Source organism: Ovis canadensis, chromosome 14 (assembly GCF_042477335.2).
Source record: "Ovis canadensis isolate MfBH-ARS-UI-01 breed Bighorn chromosome 14, ARS-UI_OviCan_v2, whole genome shotgun sequence".
Classification (NCBI taxonomy): Eukaryota; Metazoa; Chordata; class Mammalia; order Artiodactyla; family Bovidae; genus Ovis; species Ovis canadensis.
Window position 1 is genome coordinate 52,190,473 of NC_091258.1, and position 16,635 is coordinate 52,207,107.

A 16,635-nucleotide genomic window follows, 5' to 3' on the forward strand; every position below is an offset into this window, starting at 1 on the left:
AGATGTTGGCAATTTGATCTCTGGTTACTCTGCCTTTTCTAAAACCAGCTTGACCATCTGGAAGTTCACGGTTCATTCTCCTCCTTAGATGACCAAATATGTGTTGGTCTCTTTCTGTATTCTTTATTCAGTTCCATGAACCTGTTTGTTTAATCTTGGGCCAAAGTCACAGTCTTACTAAGGAACAGTTAATAGGAAATTTTGCTATCTGGTATTTTGTTGTTGGTTAGTTGCCAGGTCATGTCTGACTCTTTTATGATCCCGTGGACTGTAACCCGCCAGGCTCCTCTGTCCATGGGATTTTGCAGATAAGAATACTGAAGTGGGTAGCCATTCCACTCTCCTGGGTTGATCACCTGACCCAGGGATCGAACCCCAGTCTCCTTAATTGCACTCAGATTCTTTACTGTCTGAGCCACCAGGGAAGCCCACCTGGTATTTTAGGTATTCCAAATTTATTCTTCTTCCTCAAGATTGTTCTGACTGACTACTCTAGGTCTTTTGCATTTTATATCAATTTTAGTTTTTATTGGAGTACAGTTGACGTACAATGCTGTGTTAGTTTCTGCTGTACAGCTAAGTGAATCAGTTATACATGTACATATATCCACTCTTTTTTAGGTTCTATTCCTATATAGATCATCACAGAGTATTGAGTAGAGTTCCCTGTGCTAGTCAGTAGGTCCTTATCAGTTATCTAGTTTATATATAGTAGTGTGTATATGCGGAGAAGGCAATGGAACCCCACTCCAGGACTCTTGCCCAGAAAATCCCAGGGACGGAGGAGCCTGGTGGGCTGCCGTCTGTGGGGTTGCAGAGTTGGACACGACTGAAGCGACTTAGCAGCAGCAGTGTGTATATGTCAGTCCTAATCTTCCAATTTATCCCTCCCTTCCCCCTTGGTAACCTTAGGTTTGTTTTCTACATCTGTGACTCTATTTCTGTCTTATAAATAGGTTCATTTGTACCATTTTTTAGATTCCACATATAAGTGATACCATGTGATATTTGTGTTTCTCTGACTAACTTCACTCAGCGCAACAATCTCTAGATCCACATGTGTTGCTGCAAACAGTAATATTTCATTCTTTTTATGGCTGAGTGATATTCCATTGTATATACATATGCCATGCCTCCTTATCCTTTCCTCTATCGATGGCCCTTTAGCGTGTGTCCATATCCTAGTTACTATAAATAGTGCAGCAATGAACACTGAGGCACATGAGTTTTTTCAAATTATGATTTTCTCTGGACATAGGCCCAGGAGTGGGATTACTGGATCCTATGGTACCTCTATTTTTAGTGGGTTTTTTATTTTATTTTTTTAATATAAATTTATTTATTTTAATTGTAAAGTATTTTTAGTGTTTTAAGAAACCTCTATACTGTTCTCCATAGTGGCTATACCAATTTACTTTCCCACCAACAGTGTAAGAGGCTTCCTTTTTCTCCACACCCTCTCCAGCATTTAGTTTGTAGATTTTTTGGTGATGGACATTCTGGTGGGTGTGAGATGATACCTCATTGTAGTTTTGATTTGCAGTTCTCTAATAATTAGTCATGTTGAACATCTTTTCATGTACCTCTTGGCCATCTGTGTATCTTCTTTGGAAAAATGTCTATTTAGATCATCTGTCCATTTTTTGATTGGGTTGTTTGGTTTTTTGATAACGAACTGCATGTGCTATTTCTGTATTTTAGAGGTTAATTCCTTGTTAGTCACTTTGTTTGCAAATATTTTCTCCCATTTTGTGAGTTGTCTTTTCATTTTGCTGTGCAAACGGTTTTAAGTTTAATTAGGTCTCACTTGTTTATTTTGCTTTTATTTTCATTACTCTTAAGAAGTGGATCAAAAAAAATCTCGCTATGATTTCTTGCACCTCTTTCACTAGATTTATTCCCAAGTATTTGATTATTATGCTATCATAACTGATATTTTCATTTAATGTGCTGTTTATTACTAATATAGAAAAACAATTAATTTTCAAGTATTGACCTTGTATCCAGCAACTTTGGTAAATGCACTAATTAAATCTAATGTTTTGATTAATGTTCTACATTTTTCAGTACACAGTCATGCTATTTGCCAAAAATGGCCCTTTTACCTCTTCTTTTCTAATCTTTAACTTTTAAACCTTATTTCTTTTTCTCACTTTATTGCACTAAATAGGATTTTCATTACAGTGTTACCTAGAAGTGGCGAGTGGACATCCTAGTCTTGTTCCCAAGCCCAAGGAGGCAAAAAGCATTCAAAAATTCACTCTTAAGTTAGCTGTAGACTTGTTTTGTTTTGAGGTTAGTTTGTTTTGTTTTTTAAATATCCTTTATAAGATTATGGAAGTTTCCTTCTAGTCTTAGTTTGTCGAAGTGGGTTTTTTTTTTTTTAACATAAAGAGATACCAAATGCTTTTTCTTTTTTTTAAAATTAATTTATTTTAATTGGAGGCTAATTACTTTACAATATTGCAGTGGTTTTTGCCATTCATTGACATGAATCAGCTTTGGGTGTACATGTGTTCCCCATCCTGAACCCCTCTCCCATCTCCCTGCCCATCCCATCCCTCAGGGTCATCCCTGTGCACCAGCCCTGAGAACCCTGTCTCATGCATCAAACCTGGACTAGTGATATATTTCACATATGGTGATATACATGTTTCAATGCTATTCTCTCAAATCATCCCACCCTCACCTTCTCCCACAGGGTCCAAAAGTCTGTTCTTTATATCTGTGTCTCTTTTGCTGTCTCGCATACAGGGTTACCATTACCATCTTTCTAAATTTCATATATATGCATTTCATCCACCTCATTGGAACTGATTCAAATGCATTCTTTTTAATAGCCGAGTAATATTCCATTGTGTATATGTACCACAGCTTTCTTATCCATTTGTCTGCCAATTTACATCTAGGTTGCTTCCACGTCCCAGCTATTGTAAACAGTGCTATGATGAACATTGGGGTACATGTGTCTTTTTCAATTCTGGTTTCCTTGGTGTGTATGCCCAGAAGTGGGATTTCTGGGTCATATGGCAGTTCTATTTCCAGTTTTTTAAGGAGTCTCCACACTGTTCTCCATAGTGGCTGTACTAGTTTGCATTCCCACCAACAGTGTAAGAGTGTTCCCTTTTCTCTGCACCCTCTACAGCATTTATTTTTTGTAGATTTTTTGATAGCAGCCATTCTGACCGGCATGAGATGGTACCTCATTGTGGTTTTGATTTGCATTTCTCTAATAATGAGTGATGTTGAGCATCTTTTCATGTTTTTGTTAGCCATCTGTATGTCTTCTTTGGAGAAATGTCTATTTAGTTCTTTGGCCCATTTTTTGATTGGGTCCTTTATTTTTCTGGAATTGAGCTGCATGAGCTGCTTGTATATTTTTGAGATTAGTTGTTTGTCAGTTGCTTCATTTGCTATTATTTTCTCCCATTCTGAAGGCTGTCTTTTCACCTTGCTTATAGTTTCCTTCGTTGTGCAAAGCTTTTAATTTTTATTAGGTCCCATTTGTTTATTTTTGCTTTTATTTCCATTACTCTGGGAGGTGGGTCATAGAGGATCCTGCTGTGGTTTATGTCAGAGAGTGTTTTGCCTATGTTCTCCTCTAGGAGTTTTATGGTTTCTGGTCTTACATTTAGATCTTTAATGCATTTTGAGTTTATTTTTGTGTATGGTGCTAGGAAGTGTTCTAGTTTCATTCTTTTACAAGTGGTTGACCAGTTTTCCCAGCACCACTTGTTAAAGAGATTGTCTTTTCTCCATTGTATATTCTTGCCTACTTTGTCAAAGATAAGGTGTCCATAGATTGGTGGATTTGTCTCGGGGATTTCTGTTTTGTTCCATTGATCTATATGTCTGTCTTTGTGCCAGTGTCATACTGTCTTGATGACTGTAGCTTTGTAGTATAGTCTGAAGTCAGACAGGTTGATTCCTCTAGCCCCATTCTTCTTTCTCAAGATTGCTTTGGCTATTTAAGGTTTTTTGTATTTCCATACAAATTGTGAAATTATTTGTTCTAGTTCTGTGAAACATACTGTCGGTAGCTTGATAAGGATTGCATTGAATCTATAGATTGCTTTAGGTAGTATACTCATTTTCACTGTATTGATTCTTCTGATCCATGAACATGGTATATTTCTCCATCTATTTGTGTCATCTTTGATTTCGTTCATCAGTGTTTTATCATTTTCTATATATAGATCTTTTGTTTCTTTAGGTAGATTTATTCCTAAATATTTTATTCTTTTTGTTGCAATGGTGAATGGAATTGCTTCCTTAATTTTTCTTTCTGTTTTCTAGTTGTTAGTGTATAGGAATGCAAGGGATTTCTGTGTGTTAATTTTATATCCTGCAACTTTACTATATTCATTGATTAGCTCTAGTAATTTTATGGTGGTGTCTTTAGGGTTTTCCATGTAAAGGATCATGTCATCTGCAGTGAGAGTTTTACTTCTTTTCCAATCTGGATTCCTTTTATTTCTTTTTCTGCTCTGATTGCTGTGGCTAAACTTTCAAAACTATGTTGAATAGTAGTGGTGAGAGTGGGCACCCTTGTCTTGTTCCTGACTTTAGGGAAAATGCTTTCAATTTTTCACCATTGAGGATAATGTTTGCTGTGTGTTATATGGCTTTTATTATGTTTAGGTATGTTCCTTCTATGCCTGCTTTTTGGGTGGTTTTATCATAAACAGATGTTGAATTTTGTCAAAGGCTTTCTCTGCATCTGTTGAGATAATCATATGGTTTTTATCTTTCAATTTATTAATGTGGTGTATCACATTTATTGATTTGTGAATATTGAAGAATCCTTGCATCCCTGGGATAAAGCCCATTTGGTCATGATGTATGATCTTTTTAATATATTGTTGGATTCTGTTTGCTAGAATTTTGTTGAGAATTTTTGCATCTATGTTCATCAGTGATATTGGCTTATAGTGATACTGGCCACTTTTTTGGTGGCATCTTTGTCTGGTTTTGGTATTAGGGTGATGGTGGCCTCATAGAATGAAATTGGCAGTTTACCTTCCTCTGCAATTTTCTGGAAGAGTTTGAGTAGAATAGGTGTTAGCTCTTCTCTAAATTTTTGGTAGAATTCACCTGTGAAGCCATCTAGGATTTTGTTTGTTGGAATACTTCTGATTACAGTTTCGATTTCTGTGCTTGCAATAGGTCTGTTAAGATCTTCTATTTTTTCCTGGTTCAGTTTTGGAAGGTTATACTTTTGTAAGAATTTGTTCATTTCTTCCAAGTTGTCCTTTTTTTTTTTTTTTTTTTTTTGGCATATAGTTGCTGATAGTAGTCTCTTATGATCCTTTGGAGACTCTTGGAGGGCACAAACAAAACCCTGTGTGCACCAGGACCCAGGAGAAAGGAGCAGTGACCCCACAAGAGACTGACCCAGACATGCCCACGAGTGTCCAGGAGTCTCCAGCAGAGGCATGGGTCAGTGGTGGCCTGCTGCAGGGTCAGAGGCACTGAGTGTAGCAGCACATGCATGGGACCTTTTGAAGGAGGTCACCGTTATCTTCATTACCTCCACCATAGTTTGGCCTCAGTCAAGCTACAGGGAGGGAACACAGCCCCACCCATCAACAGAAAATTGAATTAAAGATTTACTGAGCATGGCCCCGCCCATCAGAACAAGACTCAGTTTCCCCCTCAGTCAGTCTCTCCCATCAGGAAGCTTCCATAAGCCTCTTATCCTTATCCATCAGGGGACAGACAGAATGAAATCCACAATCACAGAAAACTAACCAAACTGATCATGTGGACCACAGCCTTGTCTCGTTCAATGAAACTATGAGCCATGCCAAGACAGACAGGTCATGGCAGAGAGTTCTGACAAAATGTGGTCCACTGGAGAAGGGAATGGCAAACCGCTTCAGGATTCTTGCCTTGAGAACCCCATGAACAGTATGAAAAGGCAAAAAGATGACACTGAAAGATGAAATTCCCCAGGTCGGTAGGTGCCCAATATGCTACTGGAGAACAGTGGAGAAATAACTCCAAAAAGAATGAAGATATAGAGCCAAAGCAAAAACAACACCCAGCTGTGGATGTGACGGGTGATGGAAGTGAAGTCTGATGCTGTAAAGAGCAATATTGCATAGGAACCTGGAATGTTAGGTCCATGAATCAAGGCAAATTGAAAGTGGTCAAACAGGAGATGGCAAGAGTGAACATTGACATTTTAGGAATCAGCGAACTAAAAGTTCTGTTATTAAGTGCATACAAATTTAGGTTTGTTATGTCTTCCTTTTAAGTTGACTGTTTGTCACTATGAAATGTCCTGTTTATCTAGCAATTCTTCTTGCCATGTAGTCCCTTTGTCTCCTGTTACTCAAGGCACACCAGCTTTCTTTTGGTTAGTGTTTTTGTGCTATATATATTTTCTAATTACCATATAATTGGTATTTGATTTTTTAATCAATTCGGATATTCTTTGCCTTTCAATTGGAATTGTTCTTAGTTGCTCAGTCATGTCCAACTCTTTGTGACCCCATGGACTGTAGCCCACTAGGCTTCTCTGTCCATGGAATTCTCCAGGCAAGAATACTGGAGTAGGTAGCCATTCCCTTCTTCAGGGTATATTCCCTACTCAAGGATAGAACCCACGTCTCCTGCATTGCAGGCAGATTCTTTACCATCTGAACCACCATACCTTGAAATTTTGAGGGTAACACTAGAAAAATAATACAAGAATATATAAAACTAATAGAAGATGTTTTTTGAAAACTGAGTACTTAAAAATAAGAGCAGGAAAGGAGAAATAAAGAGGAAAGAACTTAAGGATTAACTGTAAAACAAATAGCACAATAGCAGATGAAACCAATTCTATTAATTACATTAAAGGCAAATAATTATCAAGGCTTGAAAATGATTCAGGATTATAACCTTGAGACTCAGGGTCTCAAGTGGATGGACATGGAGAGCCTGGGACTGAAATTGTGAGGGGTGTGTGTGGAAAGAGAAAACATTAAGCTCAAGATTTGAAATGAACATTATGTGAAAACTGGGGTGTGAAAGATGAAGCAGAGGACCCGATTTGGAAAAATCACCTGAATGTATAACACTTCTGCTACAAATTGCCTGAGAAATGAGTTTATTAGGGCACCAAATATAAAAGGAGGAATGTTCATTCACCTAATATTTATCAGATGTCTACAATGTGCCTCAGTGTCCTTGGTGCTGAGGACATAACAGAGAAGAAATCAAACAAAACCCCTGCCCTCCTGGAGCTGACAGTCTCCTGGAGTATAATGGATGATTAGTGGCTGGAGTTGAAAAGACATTATTACTTGAGACAGAGGAGTGTGCAGTATATAAGCAGAATCTGTAAAGTTGCTGTTCATGAAACCTAGGAGTTGAAGAAAAGCTTGAATAAGGCAGAAATACTGTATTTCAGTGGCTCCCAAATTTTCTGTACTTTAAAATCCTGATGTCCAAGTTGTACCCCATCCCTATTACATGGTGCATGTAGGGAGGCACCAGGATCTTTTAAAGATAACTAGGTGATTCCAAATGCAAGCAAAGTTAGGGAACCACCATCATACTTCATCTAATTTAATATGTTACGAATTGTAAGAAAAAACTCTTGAGAATTAGACACTGACAAAATGCCTAAGATCCCACCAATTTTTGTTGTTGCTCAGTCGTGTCCAACTCTTTGTAACCCCATGAACTGCAGCATGCCAGGCTCCTCTGTCCACCACTATCTGCAAGAGTTTGCTCAAATTCATGTCCATTGAGTCAGTGATGCTATCTAACCATCTCATCCTCTGCCACCCCCTTATCCTTTTGCCTTCAACCTTCCCAGCATCAGGGTCTTTTCCAATAAGTTGGCTCTTTGCATCAGGAGGCCAAAGTATTGGAGCTTCATCTTTTCAGCGTCAGTCCTTCCAGTGAATATTCAGGGTTAATATTGACTGTTTTGATTGACTTCAGGATTGACTGTTTCGATCTACTGGCTGTCCAGGAAACTCTCAAGAGTCTTCTCCAGCACCGCAATTTGAAAGCATAAATTCTTCGGCACTCAGCATTTATGGCCCAACTCTCACATCCATACTTGACGACTGGAAAAAAAATAGCTTTGACCTTTGTTGGGAAAGTGATGTCTCTGCTTTTTAATATGCTGTCTAGGTTTGTCCTAGCTTTCCTTCCGAGGAGCAAGCATCTTTTAATTTCATGGCTGCACTCACTGTCCACAGTGATTTTGGAGCCCAAGAAAATAAAATCTATAACTGCTTTCACTTTTTCCCCTTCTATTTGCCATGAAGTGATGAGACTGGATGCCATGATCTTAGTTTTTTTTAATGCTGAATTTATTTATTTATTTATTTATTTATTTTTATTTTTAGCAATTCATCTTTATTGCATATTTCCAAAGCACGGACTTAGTTTTTCTCAAAACGTTACTTTCTCTTTCTTGCAATCAGATTTCATGAGTTTCGTTTTATTTAGATAAATTGTATGATTACAACAATAAATGCAAATTAGTCCAAACTTTTGGGGAACAGGCACTTTCCTAGCTGTCAAGTGGTTAAGACTCTGCCCTTCCTCTGCAGGGAGCATGGGTTTGATCCCTGGTTGGGGAACTAAGATCCCACATGCCATACACACACCAAAAATAAATAAATAAAAATAAAAATAACTCCAAACTTTGGGGAACAAACTCTCCTGATTCAGCCGGTGGGAACAGAGCTTGGGTAGGGTAAAGAATGTTGTAGACGTCTGAGCGATCAGCACTGGTAGGCAGCAGCAGTCACTTCTGACCAGGATTGGAGGGCCGCCAATAACCCGGTATGTTGGTTAAATGCAGATCAGTTAAGATAACTTCTCTGGAACATGTGTCAGGGCTGTTAGGAGCATGAGAAACAATTTAGGCCTTTGGTCTAGCCCACGGGGGCCCTCAGTAACCTGCTGCTCTGGCCGCTACCCTTCTATAGCTCATCATAACACTTGTCACCCTGACTTGTGAGGGTCAGTGTCTGACTCCCTGAACTGTGAGGCTTCTTGAGGGCATGGTCCCCTTCTCTGGCTCTTCAGAGCGCAGTGCCAGGGTTTGATATGGTGTCTGGTTCCACAGTTTGTGCTCTTAATCACTGAATACACACGCCTAAGTACTGCGGGCACAGCGGCACTGCCTGTTGCCAAACATCCTTCTAGAAACCAGAAAAAGACTCTGCCTTTAACAACCAGTTTCCATTTAATGCTGAATTTAAAGCCAGATTTTTCACTCTCCTTTTTCACCTTCATCAAGAGGCTCTTTAGTTTCTGTTTGGTTTCTGCCATTAGAGTGGTATTATCTGCATATCTGGGTTGTTGATATTTCTCCCAGCAATCTTGATTCTAGCTTGTAATTCATCCAGCCCAGCATTTCACATGATTTCTCTGCATAGAAGTTAAATAAGTGGGGTGACCATATACAACCTTGTCGTACTCCTTTCTCAGTTTGGAACCAGTCAGTTGTTCCATGTCCAGTTCTAGCTGTTGCCTCCTGATGCACATAGAGACAGGTTTCTCAGGAAGCGGTTACGGTGGTCTGGTACTCCCATTTCTTTAAGAATTTTCCACAGTTTGTTGTGATCCACAAAAATCATTAGCATAGACAATGAAGCTGAAGTAGATGTTTTCCTGGAATTCCCTTGCTTTATCCATGATCCAGTGAATCAATGCAAGATGCATCTCAATTTCAGAAGAGTTAAAATGGAACAATAATCAGCATCTTAGAACTGTTGAAACTCTGCAGTCGCAAGTGCATGGACAGCCATGGAATGAGACAGTTGGATTTTCCCAGGAGTATACATGACCCTAGAACAGAGTGACTAGTGGGGTGTTGAGTTCAGAACAGTACATGTTGTTCAGCATTTCAGTTTGTGTCAATAAAAAAATTAAACAAAGACATTCCCACTGTTATGCCTCTCTCTAGATTATCTCCCTTTATCTCAGGGACTGGGGACCAGGAACCACGAAATCCTGCTGTCCCCAGATTATGGACATCAGTTCCCAGCAATACTTCCTTAGTGCCAGTAATTCTCTTTGCAAAAACTGGGCCACTGGCAGACACACATGCAGATATTTCACATCTTTTAAAAAGCTTCTCGAAAGTAGCATCAACCCTGACACTTTATAAATGAGGAACTTCCAGGTTTCAGGCTTCTAAATCAAATATTATCCTTGGACCAGCTTCCTATTGGTAAGGACAGCCAACCAGATTTTGACAGACTTCAAATATAATCTCCCTTCCCTAGTATGAAATTGATCAGGGATCAGAGTGTAAGGATCTTAGGATAAATTGTAAAACTTGAATCTATATTCAGAAGAATTCATGTAAATTTTCCTCAGTTTCTTCAACCTCACCCACAGGGCAGAAAGCAAGACCTTCTAGGCTCCTGGCAACAAGGTAGGGGCCAGGTTGGCATTTGTTTTTCACCTTAATCACTACACCCAGCAGCGCCCTGCACACACACACACACACACACACACACACACACACTCACTCACCCACTCAGTCAGTTCAGTTTGCCAAACTGAACGAGTAATGAACAGCCTCTACCCTCAAAAAGTTCAGAGAGGCGGAAAAATGACTGCCACAACATGATTAGACGCTGCCAGTCCCATCAGCCTTCAACTGTAATAAAGATTGGGTCCTCAGAAGCGTGCGTGCGAGCTGCCGGCAGAACCAGCTCTACAAGTGTCTCCAGAGAACAGGCCCTCGCGCGGTAATAATGACTGCTAACACTGCTGGAGTCCTTCCTTATGCCCCAGGCACTGCTGTGAGTGCTTTCTTTGTGTTTGTTCATTTAATTCTTCAACGACCCTGAAGCAGATGAGCCTTTTATTACCTAATAACCCTGTTTTTACACCTGAGCACAGAGAGGCTATGGAACTTGCTCAAGGTAACACAGCTAGTGCGTAGAGCAGGCATGGTTCAAACCTGGGCAGAGCAGCCCTGGGCCGCTCTCAGGTTCTGCCTCCCCTGCATGAGGGATGCTACACGATTTTCAGGGCCTCCTCATAGAAGCAGCTTTGAGTTCTCACAATTAGAGTCACTTTTAAGGGTCCATTAGGAACAAATCCTTTACTGAACTAAGGCATTACTTACCAGAAAGGGATAACAAACTCGCTAGCCAACCTCGCTAGTCAGAGTAAGGGTATCAGTTCTGAGTGGCTATCAAAGCTTGTTAAGAACCATTGTTTTTAGTCACTAAGTCCTGCTGCCTCTTTCGTGACCCCATGGACTGCAGCCCACCAGGCTCCTCTGCCCATGGAATTTCCCAAGCAAGAATACTGGAGTGGGTTGCCATTTCCTCCTCCAGGGGATCTTCCCGATTCAAGAATTGAACCCTCTCCTGCACTGGCAGGTGGATTCTTTACCACTGAGCCACCAGGGAAGCCCAGTGTGTCATTAAAACCAGGACCCAGGCAGTGACATCCAGCAGAGAGGTCAGAGGAGATCCTAAAGCACTGGTGCCCAAAGCTGGAGAAGCCTGATGCTGCAGAGAAGCGGGGAAGCGGGAGAAGACCGCGTGGGCCACGGCAGCAAAACACATTAGGAAACAGACCGGGGAAGCTGCCTGGCAAGCATTTGGGAACAGTCACCCCTGGGTGCCCCCGGGGGTTCTGGGAAGAGTTGATCCCAGATCCACCCCAGACCCATGACAGTTCTCTTTAGAGGGAATGGTGGTAAAATTGGGCCCTGATTTTGACTCAGTGCAAGAAATCAGGAATTTGCCTAATTATGGTACCAGAAAATAGTATGAAATATTAGTCCCAGCCACAGGGAAATGAGTGTAGCTATAACCTACTAAGCCCCCAGGCGGCCCTTCTCTCTGCTAGGGAACCCTGGGCTCATTCTCTGTTGTTGAGAACCCAGTGGATTCTGACCAGTTGTGTTTGTACAGTTGACCCTTGAACAAGGGTTTGAACTGCATGGATCTACTTATACACAAATATTTTTCAATAAATGCATATGATAGTTCTGCACGATTTCTGGTTGGTTGAATTCAGGAACTATAAAGTTATACATGGATTTTGGACTGAACAGAAGTCAATGCCCCAACCCCCACGTTGTTCAAGGATCGACTGAATTTGTGTCTTCTGGGATTTGGAAAGATGGTGGAGAACTCAGTTATCTTCATTCCAAACACAACACCACTGACAAGATCTCAATAAGTGATTCTTAGAAGAATGAGCAAGTGAAAGAACTAATGGATAAGGGTCAGCTGTATTCACACACACATACATTATACACACATGTGCGTATGTGTGTATGTGTGCATAGAACCATATATTTGTTTGGTTCTTGTGTTTGTTTTTTAATGGTTGTATCAGAGTCTCAACTGTAGTTGAAATTCTGGTCTAACCAGAGTGAAGTTTTTAGGATCCAAAACATGGATGCCGCACTTTTTGCTCTGCTCAGGTAGGAAGATGTCACTAAATCCAGAAACCCTACAAACTCAACCTCCAAGAGATGGCTGAAGCTCAACAGGCTACCCAGCTTCTCAGATGACCAAGGGCTGAAATGGCAGCACCTCGGTTATAGCCTGTGCATGCCTGGGCAGGAAGAGGGTCGCGCTGCCCTGGGAGGCCTTCTGCCCCTCCATACATAGATTTGTTCCTGAGCCCAACCCAGTCGACTCCAGGGGTGGCAGTGGGTGGGCAGATGCCCTTCATGTGCTGTAAGATCCTGTTTCCTGTGGGACACTTGCCACATGGGGTTTTCAACACCCAGGAAACCTCTCCCTGTCAGGCAAGATTGCAAGGAGTTTGCATGTCAACTGCATCCCCCCCTCTCCCGCCCCATAAGGCCCTGCCCTTTGGAACCTGGCCCCGGTGTTGCTGCCCAGCTATTTCACAAACACCCGCTTTGTGCCGATCCGGGGGTGTTCCCACCCTGCCCTGCACACTCACACCTCTCGGCCCTGTCCCTCAGAGTCCTCTTACCTGTTACTGCTACACTAATTTCATTTCCCACATCTACAACCACAAGTTTCTTACAAAAAATTTCCCTGACCACCCAGATTCCACAGGTAACATGATAGTGTGAGCATGTTCTCACACGGCGCTGGCCCCAGGGAGCTGCACCTGGACGAATGAGAGCTCCTCACTGAATGAGATGTATCTCAGCAGAAAGCAATTAACGTATCTCCCAGGCAAATACAAGATTACGGTAGGTCTCAATCTGCCTTCTGTATTACCTGGATTAAGTTTGACTAAATATAAAGCAAAATCCCAATTAACAGTGACTTAAGCACATGAGGTTTTATCTTCTCAAATAAAGGAGGGAGGGAAGTAAGCACACAGAGCTGGCATGAAGCTCTTCCCGCTTTTACCTCTGGGTTGACCCTGATCCTCAGGTCTAGAAAGGCTGCCAAAGCTCCAGATATCATGTTCCGGGCAGCAGCAGACTTACCAGAAGCTGTACACAGTACCTTCACATGCATCTCACTGAGTAGAATTTACTCACATATTCACACTCAGCTCCAGCAGAGATCAAAGGCTAAAGGAAAAATAGCCTGTATTCTGGGAATCCAGAATGTAGAACTGTTTATAAGACAACTAGACTCATCTCTTCAAAGGTGACTGCTTTAGATTTTAAAAGACTAATGAGACATATAGGTGAGCCTTTATATTTATATATATAGAATGGTGAGAAGACCGGCTCTGTTGGAGACAAGGTATAACGCAGGAATTGTTTTTTAGTCACTCATCCATGTCCAACTCTTTGCAACCCCATGGACTGTAGCCCACCAGGTTCCTATGTCCATGGGATTTTCCAGGCAAGAACACTGGAGTGGGTTGCCATTTCCTACTACAGGGGATCTTTCCGACCCAGGGGTTGAACTCGCTTCTCCTGCATTGCAGGTGGATTCTTTACTACTGAGCCACTAGGGAAGCCCCTAGGTGAGACTTGATTGATGCCAGAAGTTATTTTTAGGATTATAGGGAAGCCTGGAATATGGACTGAATGTTAGATGATATTAGAAAATCATGGCTAATTTTCTTAGGTGAGATCACAGAATTATGTTTTCAGAGGAACATATTTTTAACAGACAGAAGTTATAAAGAACTTAGGAGTGAAGTGTCTTGACATCTCCCACTTCCTTCAAAATGGTTCATCAGTCTCTGAAAGAGGAGCTGAGTTGTTCAGCCTCTGCCTGGCACTGGGCCCCCCTAGGAGACCATCCTGTGAGTCTTAGCGCTGCAGGCGCTGCAAGACCCAGGTCTGAGCAGCCTGCGTGGAGCTGGCTGTGGGGCTCAGGGATCTACTTTAAAAACCTTTACTTGGTACTTAGTATGTGAAACATGGATCTATAGGTGCTTTACAAATATTAACTCCTTTACACTTGATAATAACTCTGTAACAAAAATGTTTTTGATACCCTTAAATTAAGGTGAGGGAACAGAGGCACAGAGAGCTTAAGCAACTTGCCCAAGATCAGACAGCTGGCTTATGGCCGTCAGGATTCCAGGCCAGGCAGTCCGTTCTTACCCAAAACACTGCTGACTTTTCTTTTTTTCAATTGAGGTAAAATTTGCATATTGTAAAAGTAACCATTTAAAATGTACAGTCCAGTGGCAGTAAGCACAGTCACAATGCTGTACACCAATCACATCCATCTAGCTCCAAAATATTTCATCTCCCCAAAGGGAAACCCCATACCCACTGGCAGCCACTCCTCATTCTTCCCTCTCGCCCACCCCTGGCGACCTCTAGTTACTCTCTGACTCTTGAGTTTGCCCATTCTAGACATTTCATATAAGTGGAATCATACAGGAAAAAGTAAAAAGTTCATCTTGGGTTTGCCTGCTCTGTTTTATATACACTGAGTCATACAGTAAAAAGAATGGTTCATCAAAATCAAAGTATATAAATAGTTTAAAAAGTTGATAAGAAAAGCACAGAAAAGATAGAATTATGGAGTCTAAGTGAAGGGGGTATGGATATTTGTCACACTCTTCTTTCAACTTTTCTTATGTCTGAATGTCTTATAATAAGAATTGGGGGAGGGTAACTCTCTATTTGGTTTGGCTGGTCTAGTCTTTTCACGTGAAGTTGCCTGCCTCATGGTAATCAGGAATGCTGTTCCTGTCTGCACTGTGGAGCCAATCAGTTCAGAGGGTCTGCAGTTGGTGGATTCAATCCCCAGTCAATTAAATTTGGATTTCAGACAAACAAGTAAATTTTTTATAAGTCCCAATTATTGCATGGGCTGTATTTATACCAGAAGCTTATTCACTGTTTCTCTGGAGTTCAGGTTTAACTGGTCACCCTGTAGTTTTCACTTGTTTTACTAAAACTGGTGACTCTTCTAATGAAAAGAATGAGCGTGGCATGAGTGATGGTGTTTGACCCCCAGGTCGCTGTTGTTTAGTCGCTAAATTGTGTCTGGCTCTTCTGCAACCCCATGGACTGAAGCCCGCTCAGCTCCTTTGTCCAGGGAATTCTCCAGGCAAGAATACTGGAGAGGTTTGCCATTTCCTTCTCCAGGGGATCTTCCTGGCCCAGGGATCAAACCCGCATCTCCTGCGTTGGCAGGTGTATTCTTTACCGCTGACTCACCAGGGAAGCCCTATGACCACCAAGACTAGGTCATAAAAGGCGTCGTAGCTTCCACCTTGCACTAGGTCACTTGCTCTGGGAGAAGGCAGATGCCTTGGTGTGGAGACACTCAGGTAGCCCTTTGTGCCGACAGCCAGCAACAGCTCCTGAGCCACATGAGTGAACCACTTCAGAAGTGGATCCTGCAGCCCCAGCAGAGCCTCCAGTGACTGGGGCCCTGGCCAGCCTCATGGGAGGCCCTGAGTCAGAGCCACCAGCTCCTGTGCTCCTGAACTCCCAAGCCGACACCGTGTGGGAGAGTGAACGACGTTTGCTTCAGCTGCTGCGTGTGGGCTCTTCAGGCTCAGCCCTGGCTGGCACTGTGGTTCCTACAGAATGCTCTCCACCTCTACAGGGCTCTGAGCTGTGACCACTAGACCCCATTCAACCACCTCATTTCAGACCAGTCAAGCGCCCAGGGCAAGTTACTAGGAATGCTTTTTTATAACAAGTAATGACAGGACTTCCCTGGCAGTCCAGCAGTTAAGACTTTACACTTCTGCTGCAGGGAACACGGGTTCAATCCCTGGCTGGTGAAGTAAGATCCCGCATGCTGCACAGTGCGCCGGGGGGCTGCGGGGGGACGTGATGGCACATAGACATCTTATCTGTAAAAGAAGATGGACTTTGAGGGAGAAGAAAAGGAGCTAATACTACTTTTCAGAGGTCCTGTGAGGCCATTTACCTTCATTTTAGCTGTGAATACAGGCCTGGTAATACCTATTTGCAGGGCTTTTGTGACAATTAGAAATAACATTTATTAGGAGAGTAGGATGCGCTGAGCCATAACTGCACTTAGTATTCAATCCTCAGAACAGCCTTCCGAGATGGGTCTCTTTTTCTCCCCATTTTACACACTGGGAGACTGAGGCACACAAAACTTACACGAATGCCCACAGCTGGAGGAGAGACCTGCAGGGCCACCTGAGACGAGTGAGAATGGGTGAACCCAGGGAAAGCTACACCCCGTCTGCTGACTTTCCCTGCGGGTCTTAGTGAAGTCTCTTCTTTCTCTCAGATACATACACACACAC